Here is a 14,492-nt window from a genome sequence, read left to right on the forward strand (position 1 = left end):
ATTCTTGTCCATAAAAGCATTTTTTGTTCAATTCAAAGTTTAATGGACTTTGAATTATTTTTCAACTTTTAACAACTTTGAAAATTTTGAATTCAAGTCCAAAAACATTTTGCGTTAATTTGTTTTATCAAAATATTATAAAATATGGTTCAACATAGCTCAAAAACATCAAGAGAGGCTTTCCCAAAATTCAAGAGTTTCAATTCTTGTATGTCATTTCCAAAACACATGTGCTAATATCGATACTTTGTGCCTCCGAAGATTTATATTTTCAAACATGTTTTAGGAGTTTCGGTACTACAAGAAGAGTTTCGAAACAATGGTTGCAAGTTAGTATTTAATGCACAAATTTAATGCATGAAATGGTTGGACTGTAACTTCCTAAAACTCGGGTTGGTAGAATCAAATTTAATTTTCACAATTTGTGTAAAATGAAAACTTTTGAAATATTATGAAATAAAGTTTTTTGAATAATAATAAATATTTTTTTTAATTAGAAATATGATTTTTAAAGTGTAAATTGATTTTAAAGAAAGGACTAATTTGAATTTTTAAATTAAAATTCAAGTTTAGTAACTAAATTGTAAAAGGGACAAAATTGTTAAATCTATAAAGGTATTTTCCCAAGATCAAATTTCCCTTCATTTTCAACCATTTTACCGTGAACTCGTTTTGCAAATTCGTTTGATTTTAATCGATTTTAATAAGTACCTTCTAAATTGTTTTCATTACCTTACTTCTTCAAATCCGTTTTTGCATACAAACACATTTTGAGCATCATAGTTGATGCTCTTAAGTGGTGTTGTTGATTTGGCGATATAGGTAAGAATTTCGGTCTTTGTTGTGATTTTTGTGTTTAGTTTTTTAGTAGATGTCACTGATGTGCAAGAATAAACCTATGTTTAAAATATTTTCTATCAAAATAAAGAATTTAAAAAGTAGAAACTAAATCGAACATCAATTGATCAAGTTACGATTTTATACTAAACTGTAAAAAAAACATTAAGGGAAAAGTTTTGAAAATATTTGGTCCATAATTCAAAACTTTTGGTCCATAATTGTTAGAGGTATTGAAAATATTTTCAGCCCAAAAATGTTCAAATCTCATCCAAAAATTCGTAATAAGTCAATTGATGTTATCACCTTTAAAAACAAATTTAATTTCTTGGCTAAAATAAATTGTTTCATCCCTCCTATCTTAGTATTATTTTGACCAATAACTTAAATCAACTAGGTATCAGTACTACCATTTAGTACATACCATCATACCATATATATCATAAATTCAACAAATTAAGCAATTCTAAAATCATGTCGTATAACTTAATTCATTCAAACACCATAAATCAAACCAAATACACTTTTAACATAATAACGCATACAAAATCATAACATAACTCTTATATATCAATTCCACACAATTTGTTAACATACTCCACTATATTGAAACATCGAACTTATATAAAAAAAACTTGAAACATCTTGGTTTTTGGCTTGGTAATTATTGATATTTAAAGATAGTTATCGAATAACATATCAATTTATGGGGGAAAACGTGTTTTCAATATTAATTCAGAAAAACATTTTAGAAAGGAAAATTCATGAGGATGAAAATATTTTGAATTTTTAATTTTAAGTTAAGGAATATTTTGAAACGAGGACCAAAATTGACGCTCCAAAAGCATTATGTAACACCCCAATTTGGGGGTTAAATTTTAGGAATTATAAAGTATTGGATTTAATTGGTATTTTGGGAGGAAAATTGAGGATTAAATTCAAAATTTTCAAAGTTGTAAGACCATTTTATAAAATGTAAGAAATTCAGTGATTAAACTCATGATTTGACCATTTTTCTTTTAGGATGAATTATAACACCCATTTCCCGTGTATTCTACAGAGAGAAGAAAAAAAGAACTCTCATTTATCCGCTCCCGGTCAACAACTTTCAACTCTGATCTACGCGCCGTCCGACCTCCGATCGATAAACCGAAACCACCATCGTGTTCGTTGTCGACCAAGGAACAAAACCCCTCTAACCTTTCGTCGTGAATCATCATCTTTTGTCATTAATTTCAATCGGAAGTATAGTCGGTAATAACACAATTTCAGTTGGTTTTTCGTCGATTCACGACGATCCGGTCATCCGTTTACGACACCTCCCGCACCATCGTGTTCCTTGCATCGTTCCGAGTCCACCGGTGTTTTCCATTTCTCCGTCGTCGCCGGCGCGTGGAGGAGTGAGACCGTCAAAGTTTTCGACGTTTCGGAATCGAGCTCTCCGTCGTTCAAAATTGTGAACCGAGCTTTGTAAGTGCCTCAAAATGGCTTAAAATAATTTTTAGGAATTTTTACGGGATTTATCGACACCGGGTTACTGTTCACGCGGCGCACGTGCTACCCCCTAGATTGGGCATCATCTGGGTGATAGTTTTGTAATTAATTTCTGTTTGGGTGCTATTTTTGTAAATTTGGGTATTAGTTTGGTAAATATTTGCATAATGTGGCTAATTTAGTAATTAATTTCTGTTAGGGTGATATTTGTGTAAAATGGTCGACTATTGACCGTTTACCGTTTACCGGCGTTGACCACAGTTGACCAAAACTTTGACCGGATTTGATCGGGCATTAAACGACCTTTGAATTTGACCAAGTATACCTATTCTGACGTTTTTTGACATTCCAAATCCGATTCGGCAGTCCGTTTTTTGAAATTCGGACCCGAAACCTCAAAATTTCCAGTCAAACCCGTTGACTTTGATTTTGACAAAAAATTTCAAATTTTTGAAAAGTCATATTTTATTGTTTCGTCGTCCTGAATCCGAATCTGAAGTTCGTTTCACCAAATTCAAACCCGGTAAGCTATTTTTGATTGTTTTATCACCCGATTCGATCAGTTTTTCAAAATTAAGCTCAGTTTTTTTATGTAATTTCTGTTGATATGCATCTGATGAAATATTAGAAAATGATTTCAAGATCTAGGGCGTTCGAATGGAATTTAATGGTTAATCAGTATTGCACAGAAATCGAGGTAATACTTTACTACCTCTTTATGCTTTATAGAACATGTGAATATTTGTAAATGCATGAATAAGATAATATTGGTCTCATATATGTAGTTAATTTATTTCTACTCTCGATCCAAATACGATAAAAATTCGGTAACTAATTATGGTTCAGATGACTTTTATAAGAAATTGATGGATCGTTAGAATTAAAATTACAAGTTCTGTGTATAGTGATAAAGGAATCAACTTGGATCTGTAACATAAAATTTATTTCATCAAAGGTACTTGATGGGAAATTATGAGAATATTCTGGTAGGGTAAAATTACAGATATACCCTTATGTTGTAAGATGACATGGATTGTCCCTGGAAGTTGATTAATAACTCTGAAAGGATATATTGATCTGATAAAACTATAGATGTGCATAAGAAATACTAGTTTGGTTAGAAAAATTGGATAATCGGTTTTTAACCTAATAGGGTTTTTGCAAGATACTAGAAGTCTGTTAATCAATCATTTTAGAATCCGAGAATGTTCGGGTAAACAATTAAGCATAAAATCTCTGAACTATATTTATTTTCGTTAGGAGTTAATACCAAAAGTATCTGGGTGCAAAATTATGAAAATGCCCTTGAAAGTTGAAAATAGTCCAAGTTGACTCTGAATCAGAGAGTAACATGAGAATTTGTTTTTAAATCGATAAATTACTGATTTGATTGTTGGGATCCTACCTTTGTATGGAAAATTTCTAAAAATTCTTTAGTAACAATTGAAAAGACATTTAACTTGAAAATTACTGAATTGAATAAATACCTGAAGAATGAGTTATCGAAGATACTCTTTGGTCAGAATTGTTTGAAAGGACTGAAGTAAGTGATAAGATTAAATTAAATAATAAGATCAGACGTAAGGAAATGATGGAAATACATTCGATCTATAAAATTACCAAAATACCCCTAGAATGGAAATGACTCAAGAATGTCACCAAGCTCAGGAACGAATGAATATATTCAAGCTTTGAAATGAATAGAAAAACGTTGAGCACCAAAATGACCAAAATGGCCTTATGACCTAGAATAAGTAAATGTCTTTGATTAATTAAGAAATCCAAATAAACATGGATGTTGTGCTACCAGTAAAAGTTACGGAACGCAGCTTAAGTGATCAACCAATGCTAGTGTTATATCATTACCTGAATGATATAAGTACCACTTGAATGTTTGTTCATTTTCTCAAATTTGGATCGATGATAATTCTGGAAGTACTTGGCTCAACTCAACTCTAGAGCGCATACATTACTAATAAGTGGATATTCGTGAGTCAAATCAACAACGAATACCAGAATGACTTTATTATATGAATAAATTGAACTGAAATTAAGTACAACATGTATTTGAAATTCAGAAACGTCTGAATTATTCCAGAAAACTCTAAAGTAACCGGGATAGACTTGCTTACTAAACGAACTAAGTAACCTCAATGACTGAGAATTAAAGAGGTGATTGGATGAGTTTGGAAACACAGTTGAACTTACATGATGAATTATCCTTATGGGTTATGAACCATGAATTAAGTGCGTCCGTATTTCTTGATATCGTTGAAACGTAGAATTGAAATAAAGACCGTTGGAAGATCTATGCAGCGATGATTATGGGGATGATCTATGGATCTGCATTATGGTATTAAAGAGTGAATACACTGGAAGGATAATGAATTGAATTATTGACATGCATCAGTTTGGGAGTTGTGTAACTCGAGTTGTTTGATAATATGATCGATAATAATAGATATTAAATTACTTGAGTCTTCTATTTTATATTTTCATCTAAAATCACTTCGGTCATGTTTGAAAACATAAGTAAATCAGAAGAAAAAGATTTTGAATACCTCATTTGGTTTAATTGGGCTGAAATCCTATGATTTAAAAGTATATTCCTGAATACCCCTAATTGTTTGGGTAATGGAATCACTTGTAGTAAATCTGAACTTAGAATTATTATGTATAAAAGTTCCTGAACGTTTTCCTGATGCTCATGGAAACTTATTGGAATTCTAAAGTATAAATCTAAAATGTCTGATTAGATCGGTTAGAAATCGATTCTCTTCAATGAGATCTTATTCCTGGAATCCGATCAAATTGCACAAGTTCATGTTATCCATACTGATAACTACAAAATGCATCTGAAAAATATTTGGATTCTCTAGTGTGTTCCTTATATTTTGAAAAAATTATTTTATTGTTTTAACATGAGGTACATTGAAATTTATGGTTACTGTTTTATGGATGCACCGACTTAATGGTGATGGCTTATGGATTTATATCATGGTATAAATTGTATCTTGGAGATACAGATTTGTAAAGTACAGCTCTGATCAAGCTAGAAAACCTTTATGGACTTAATGTGACTCTTAGGTAGGCTCTGCGGCCCTGAGATCATTCTCGGGTAGGCCCTGTCGCCCTAAGATGTGTTCTTAGGTAGGCCCCATGGCCCCAAACTTTCTTGGGTAGTCTTTCAGGCCCTAAGATGTTCCCTTAGGTTAACTCTTTGTATGATTGTTTTAAAATACGAGTTTAAAAAAAACTCCACTACAGTATGGTTTATGGGATTTACTGAACTATCATTTGATTAGTGTACCTATTATGATTTTATCGTACTGATGGAACACACTAGAAATCCTATTTGATCTTCTGAAAATGTGATACTATGAATGCTTCCTATGAACTGAGATATTTATGGATTCTATTCGTTGAACTACCACTGGAACTCCAGATTATTCCGAAAATCGTTATATGTTTGATTAAATAAGAAATGATATGGCTTCACCTTTATATGCATGTCCTTTAGCATCACTTGGTAGTTCTGTATTACTGACCTTTTCGAAGCTCATTCTATTACTCACCATTGCAGGTTAAAATAATTGTACCATTACAACTATCAACATCAGTAAGGGAGTTCTTCCGGCGTTGTTTGCAGAGTATGGTACATGTGATTAGGGAGCATGTAGATTGTATTTTGTTTTATATACAATTCTGAAAATCTGTTTTATTTCTACATACTGATAAGTCATTTTTATAAGTTACATGTTTTAATAAAAGTTTTAAATTTTCTGCTATTTTTACGGTGGGTCACTCCGGTGGCCCTAATATGACACTCCAGTTCAGATCGGGCTATCCACATCGGTCTAAGGGGGTTACATTTAATGGTATCAGAGCTATGGTTTGAGTAAAAATTTTTCAAGATAGACTGGCCAGTCGAATTTCAAAAGATGTCTGATTAGTACATGCCCCAAGACTACAATCGTACCTCTCTGAACTGAAACTTCAAGGTTGAGTCCCTAACTGTAATGAGAAAATCTAAGTTTTTATCCGTTAGGACTTTGTCATTTTATAAAGGAATTCGAGTAACGTCTGTCTAAATTCTGTAAAGTACCACATGAGCCATGTGAGAGTTACTCATTTGAGAAATTCTGACTCGACTCCGGAAATGAAATTTGGATATGCTACTACTTTATGAGCCTATTCTCGTAACCAAAGCTGAATTGATTTCATAAGGATAAAGTTGTTTTGATTATTTAATGAAAAGAGGAAAAGTTCTGATAAGAATGAATGTTCAACTGGTTAAGAATTAGTGGAGGATCAACATTTCTATAAAAGCTACGTGTAGATATGGAAGAATTGATGGAAGTTTTATTTCTGCAATTATGTGACATGAATGAATTTCGAGGACGAAATGCTTTTAACGAGGGGAGAATTATAACACCCCAATTTGGGAGTTAAATTTTAGGAATTATAAAGTATTGGATTTAATTGGTATTTTAGGAGGAAAATTGAGAATTAAATTGAAAATTTTCTTTTGGGATGAATTACAACACCCATTTCCCGTGTATTCTGCAGAGAGAAGAAAAATAACTCTCATTTTTCCTCTCCGGGTCAACAACTTTCAACTCCGATCTACTTGTCGTCCAACCTCTGATCAACGAACTGAAACCGCCATCGTGTTCTTTGTCGACCAAGGAACAAAACCCCTCTAACCTTTCATCGTGAATCGTCGTCGTTTGTCATTAATTTCAGTCAGAAGTATCGTTGGTAATAACTCGATTTCAGTTGGTTTTTCGTCATTTCACGATGATCTGATCATCCATTTACGACACCTCCCGCACCATCGTGTTCCTTGCATTGTTCCGAGTACACCAGTGTTCTCTGTTTCTCCGTCGTCGCCGGCGCGTGGAGGGGTGAGACCGTCAAAGTTTCCGACGTTTTAGAATCGAGCTCTCCGCCGTTCAAAATTATGAACCGAGCTTTGTAAGTGCCTCAAAATTGCTTAAAATAACTTTTAGGAATTTTTTCAGGAATTTATCGACACCAGGTTACTGTTCACGCGCCACACGCGCCGCCCCCCGAGAGTGGGCATCATCTGGTTGATAGTTTTGTAATTAATTTCTGTTTGGGTGTTATTTGTGTAAAATTTAGGTGTTAGTTTGGTAAATATTTGTAAAATGTGGCTAATTTGGTAATTAATTTCTGTTAGGGTGATATTTATGTAAAATGGTCGACTGTTGATAGTTTACCGTTGACCAGCATTGACCACAATTGACCAAAACTTTAACCGGGTATTAAACGACCTTTGACTTTGACCGAGTATACCTATCCTGACGTTTTTCGACGTTCGAAATCCGATTCCGCAGTCCGTTTTTTGAAATTTGGACCCAAAGACTTCAAAATTACCAGTCAAACCCGTTGACTTTGATTTTGACCAAAAATTCCAATTCTTCGAAAAGTCATATTTTATAGTTTTGACGTCCTGAATCCGATTCTGAAGTCCGTTTCACCAAATTCGAACTCGGTAAGCTATTTTTGACTGATTTATCACCCGATTCGATCCGTTTTTTCTGAAATTAAGCTCAGTTTTTATGTAATTTCTGTTGATATGCATCTGAGGAAATATTGGAAGATGATTTCAAGATCGAGGGCGTTCGAATGGAATTTAATGGTCAATCAGTATTGCATAGCAATCGAGGTAATACTTTACTACCTCTTTATGCTTTATGGAACATGTGAATATTTGTAAATGTATGAATAAGATAATATTGGTCTCATATGTGTAGTTAATTAATTTATACACTCGATCCGAATACGATAAAAATTCGGTAACTGATTATGGTTTAGATGACTTTTATAAGAAATTGATGGATTGTTAGAATTAAAATTACAAGTTCTGTGTATAGTGATAAATGAATCAACTTGGATCTGTAACATATAATTTATTTCATCAAAGGTACTTGGATGGGAAATTATGAGAATATTCTGGTAGGGTAAAATTACGGAAATACCCTTATGTTGTAAGATGACAAGAATTGTCCCTGGAAGTTAATTAATAACTCTGAAAGGATATATTGATCTGATAAAACTATAGATGTGTATAAGAAATGCTAGTTTGCTTAGAAAAGTTGGATAGTCGGTTTTTACCTAATAGGGTTTATGCAAGATACTAGAAGTCTGTCAATCATTTCAAGATCCGAGTATGTTCGGGTAACAATTTAGCATAGAATCTTTGAACTATATTTATTTTCGTTAAGAGTTAATACCAAAAGTATCTGGGTGCGAAATTATGAAAATGCCCTTTAGAGTTGAAAATAGTCCAAGTTGACATTAAATGAGAGAGTTACATGAGAATTTGTTTTTAAATCGATTAATTACTGATTTGATTCTTGGGATCCTACCTTTGTATGGAAATTTTCTAAAAATTCGTTAGTAACAATTGAAAAGACGTTTAACCTGGAAATTACCGAATATGTAAATACCAAAAGAATGAGTTATCGAAGGTACTCTTTGGTCAGAATTGTTTGAAAGGACTGAAGTAAGTGATAAGATTAAATTGAGTAATAAGATCGGACGTAAGAAAATGATGGAAATACATTGGATCTATAAAATGACCAAAATACCCCTGGAATGGAAATGACTCAAGAATGTCACCAAGCTCAGGAATGAATGAATATATTCAAGCTTTGAAATGAATAGAAAAACGTTGAGCACCAAAATGGCCTTATGACCTAGAATAAGTAAATGTCTTGGATTAATTAAGAAATCCAAATAAACATGGATGTTGTGCTACCAGTAAAAGTTATGGAACGCAGCTTAAGTGATCAACCAATGCTAGTGCTATATCATTACCTGAATGATATAAGTACCACTTGAATGTTTGTTCATTTTCTCAAATTTGGATCGATGATAATTCTGGAAGTACTTGACTCAACTCAACTATAGAGCGCATACAGTACTAATAAGTGGGTATTCATGAGACAAATCAACCACGAATACCAGAATGACTTTATTATATGAATAAATTGAACTGAAATGAAGTACAACATGTATTTAAAATTCAGAAACGTCTGAATTATTCCAGAAAACTCTAAAGTAACCGGGATAGACTTGCTTACTAAACGAACTAAGTAACCTCAGTGACTGAGTATTAAAGAGGTGATTGCATGAGTTTGGAAATACTGTTGAACTTACATGATGAATTATCCTTATGTGTTATGAACCATGAATTAAATGCGTCTGTATTTCCTGATATCGTTGAAACGTAGAAATGAAATAAAGACCGTTGGAAGATCTATGCAGCGATGATTATGGGGATGATCTATGGATCTGTATTATGGTATTAAAGAGTGAATACACTGGAAGGATAATGAATTGAATTGTTGACATGCATCAGTTTGGGAGTTGTGTAACTCGAGTTGTTTGATAATACTATCGATAGTCATAGATATTAAATGACTTGAATCTTCTATTCTATATTTTCATCTAAAATCACTTCGGTCATGTTTGAAAATGCAAGTAACACCGAATGAAAAGATTCTGAATACCTCATTTGGTTCAATTAGGCTGAAATCCTATGAATTAAATGTATATTCCTGAATACCCCTGATTGTTTGGGTAATTGAATCACTTGCAGTAAATATGAATTTAGAATTATTATGTATAAAGGTTCCTGAACGTTTTCCTGATGCTCATGGAAACTTATTGGAATTCTAAAGTATCAATCTGAAATGTATGATTAGATCGGTTAGAAATCGATTCTCTTCAATAAGATCTTCTTCCTGGAATCCGATTAAATTGCACAAGTTCATGTTATCCATACTGATAACAACAAAATGCATCTGAAAAATATTTGGATTCTCTAGTGTGTTCCTTATATTTTGAAAAAATTGTTTTATTGTTTTAACATGAGGTACACTGAAATTTATGGTTACTGTTTTATGGATGCACCGACTTAATGGTGATGGCTTATGGATTTATATCATGGTATAAATTGTATCTTGGAGATACAGATTTGTAAAGTACAGCTCGAATCATGCTGGAAAATTTTTATGGACCTAATGTGACTCTTAGGTGGGCTCTGCGGCCCTGAGATCATTCTCGGGTAGGCCCTGTGGCCCTAAGATGTGTTCTTAGGTGGGCCCCATGGCCCCAAACTTTCTTGGGTATGCTCTCAGGCCCTAAGATGTTCCCTTAGGTTAACTCTTTGTACGATGGTTTTAAAATACGATTTTAAAAAAACTCCACTACGGTATGGTTTATAGGATTTACTGAACTATCATTTGATTAGTGTACCTATTATGATTTTATCGTATTGATGGAACACACTATAAACCCAATTCGATCTCCTGAAAATGTGATACTATGAATGCTTCCTATGAACTGAGATATTCACGGCTTCTATTCGTTGAACTACCAGTGGAACTCTATATTATTCCGAAAACCGGTATACGTTTGATTAAATAAGAAATGATATGGCTTCACCTTTATCTGCATGTCCTTTAGCATCACTTGGTAGTTCTGTATTACTGAGCTTTTCGAAGCTCATTCTATTACTCACCATTGCAGGTTAAAAGAATTGTACCAGTATAACTATCAACATCAGTATGGGAGTTCTTCCGGCGTTGTTTGCAGAGTATGGTATATGTGATTAGGGGGCATGTAGATTGTATTTTGTTTTATATACGATTCTGAAAATCTATTTTATTTCTGCATGTTGATAAATCATTTTTATAAGTTACATGTTTTAATAAAAGTTTTAAATTTTCTGCTATTTTTACGGTGGGTCACTCCGATGGCCCTAATATGTCACTCCAGATCGGATCGGGCTATCCACATTGGTCTAAGGGGGTTACATTTAGTGGTATTAGAGCTATGGTTTGAGTAAAAAAATTTCAAGATAGACTGGCCGGTCGAATGTCAAAAGATGCCTAATTATTACATGCCCCAAGACTACAATCGTACCTCTATGAACCGAAACTTCAAGGTTGAGTCCCTAACTGTAATGAGAAAATCTAAGTTTTTATTCGTTAGGACTCTGTCATTTTATAAATGAATACGAGCAACGTCTGTCTAAATTCTCTAAAGTACCACACGAGCCATGTGAGAGTTACTCATTTTAGAAATTCTAACTCGATTCCGGAAATGAAATTTGGATATGCTACTGCTTTATGAGCCTATTCTCGTAATCAAAGCTGAATTGATTTCATAAGGATAAAGTTGTTTTGATTATTTAATGAAAAGAGGAAAAGTTCTGATAAGAATGAATGTTCAACTGGTTAAGTATTAGTGGAGGATCCATATTTCTATAAAAGCTACGTGTAGATATGGAAGAATTGATGGAAGTTTTATTTCTGCAATTATATGACATGAATGAATTTCGAGGACGAAATACTTTTAAGGAGGGGAGAATTGTAACCCCAATTTGGGGGTTAAATTTTAGGAATTATAAAGTATTGTATTTAATTGGTATTTTAGGAGGAAATTGAGGATTAAATTGAAAATTTTCAAAGTTGGCAGACCATTTTATAAAGTGCAAGAAATTCAGTGAATAAACTCATGATTTGACCATTTTCTTTTGGGATGAATTATAACACCCATTTCCCGTGTATTCTGCAGAGAGAAGAAAAAAACTCTCATTTTTCCTCTCTGGGTCAACAACTTTCAACTTCGATCTACTCGTCGTCCGACCTCTGATCGACGAATCAAAACCACCATCGTGTTCTTTGTCGACCAAGGAACAAAACCCCTCTAACCTTTCATCGTGAATCGTCGCCGTTTGTCGTTAATTTCAGTCAGAAGTATCGTTGGTAATAACTCGATATCAGTTGGTTTTTCGTCGATTCACGATGATCCGGTCATCCATTTACGACACCTCCCACACCATCGTGTTTCTTGCATTGTTTCGAGTCCACCAGTGTTCTCCATTTCTCCGTCGTCGCCGGCGCGTGGAGGGGTGAGACCGTCAAAGTTTCCGACATTTTAGAATCGAGCTCTCCGTCGTTCAAAATTGTGAACCGGGCTTTGTAAGTGCCTCAAAATTGATTAAAATAATTTTTAGGAATTTTTCTGGGAATTTATCGACACCAGGTTACTGTTCACGCGTCGCACGCGCCACCTCCCGAGAGTGGGCATCATCTGGGTGATAGTTTTGTAATTAATTTCTGTTTGGGTGTTATTTGTGTAAAATTTAGGTGTTAGTTTGGTAAATATTTGCAGAATGTGACTAATTTGGTAATTAATTTCTGTTAGGGTGATATTTATGTAAAATGGTCGACTGTTGATCGTTTACCGTTGACCGGCGTTGACCACAATTGACCAAAACTTTGACCGGGTATTAAACGACCTTTGACTTTGACCGAGTATACCTATCCTGACCTTTTTCGATGTTTGAAATTCGATTCCGTAGTCCGTTTTTTGAAATTCGGACTCAAAGACCTCAAAATTGCCAGTCAAACCCATTGACTTTGATTTTGACCAAAAATTCCAATTTTTCAAAAAGTCATATTTTATGGTTTCGATGTCCTGAATCCGAATCTGAAGTCTGTTTCGCCAAATTCAAACTCGGTAAGCTGTTTTTGACTGATTTATCACCCGATTCGATCCATTTTTTCGAAATTAAGCTCAGTTTTTGATGTAATTTTTGTTGATATGCATCTGAGGAAATATTGGAAGATGATTTCAATATCGAGGGTGTTCGAATGGAATTTAATGGTCAATCAGTATTGCACAGAAATCGAGGTAATACTTTACTACCTCTTTATGCTTTATGGAACATGTGAATATTTGTAAATGCATGAATAAGATAATATTGGTCTCATATGTGTAGTTAAATAATTTCTACACTCAATCCGAATACGATAAAAATTCGATAACTGATTATGGTTCAGATGACTTTTATAAGAAATTGATGGATGTTAGAATTAAAATTACAAGTTCTGTGTATAGTGATAAAGGAATCAACTTGGATCTGTAACATATAATTTATTTCATCAAAGGTACTTGGATGGGAAATTATGAGAATATTCTGGTAGGGTAAAATTACAGAAATACCCTTATGTTGTAAGATGACAATAATTATCCCTGGAAGTTAATTAATAACTCTGAAAGGATATATTGATCTGATAAAACTATAGATGTGTATAAGAAATGCTAGTTTGCTTAGAAAAGTTGGATAGTCGGTTTTTACCTAATAGGGTTTATGCAAGATACTAGAAGTTTGTTAATCAATCATTTCAAGATCCGAGGATGTTCGGGTAACAATTAAGCATAGAATCTTTGAACTATATTTATTTTCGTTAAGAGTTAATACCAAAAGTATCTGGGTGCGAAATTATGAAAATTCCCTTGAGAGTTGAAAATAGTCCAAGTTGACTCTAGATGAGAGAGTAACATGAGAATTTGTTTTTAAATCGATTAATTACTGATTTGATTGTTGGGATCCTACCTTTGTATGGAAAATTTCTAAAAATTTGTTAGTAACAATTGAAAAGACGTTTAACCTGGAAATTACCGAATATGTAAATACCTGAAGAATGAGTTATCGAAGGTACTCTTTGGTTAGAATTGTTTGAAATTACTAAAGTAAGTGATAAGATTAAATTGAATAATAAGATCGGACGTAAGAAAATGATGGAAATACATTGGATCTGTAAAATGACCAAAATACCCCTGGAATGGAAATGACTCAAGAATGTCACCAAGCTCAGGAATGAATGAATATATTCAAGCTTTGAAATGAATAGAAAAACGTTGAGCACCAAAATGGCCTTATGACCTAGAATAAGTAAATGTCTTGGATTAATTAAGAAATCCAAATAAACATGGATGTTGTGCTACCAGTAAAAGTTATGGAACGCAGCTTAAGTGATCAACCAATGCTAGTGCTATATCATTACCTAAATGATATAAGTACCACTTGAATATTTGTTCATTTTCTCAAATTTGGATCGATGATAATTCTGGAAGTACTTGGAATGAAGTACAACATGTATTTGAAATTCAAAAATGTCTGAATTATTCCAGAAATATCTAAAGTAACCGGGATAGACTTGCTTACTAAAGGAACTAAGTACCCTCAATGATTGAGGATTAAAGAAGTGATTGGATGAGTTTGGAAACACTGTTGAACTTACATGATGAATTATCCTTATGGGTTATGAACCATG

Source organism: Hibiscus syriacus, unplaced genomic scaffold, assembly GCF_006381635.1.
Source record: "Hibiscus syriacus cultivar Baekdansim isolate YM2019G1 unplaced genomic scaffold, ASM638163v2 tig00005974_pilon, whole genome shotgun sequence".
NCBI classification, from domain to species: domain Eukaryota; kingdom Viridiplantae; phylum Streptophyta; class Magnoliopsida; order Malvales; family Malvaceae; genus Hibiscus; species Hibiscus syriacus.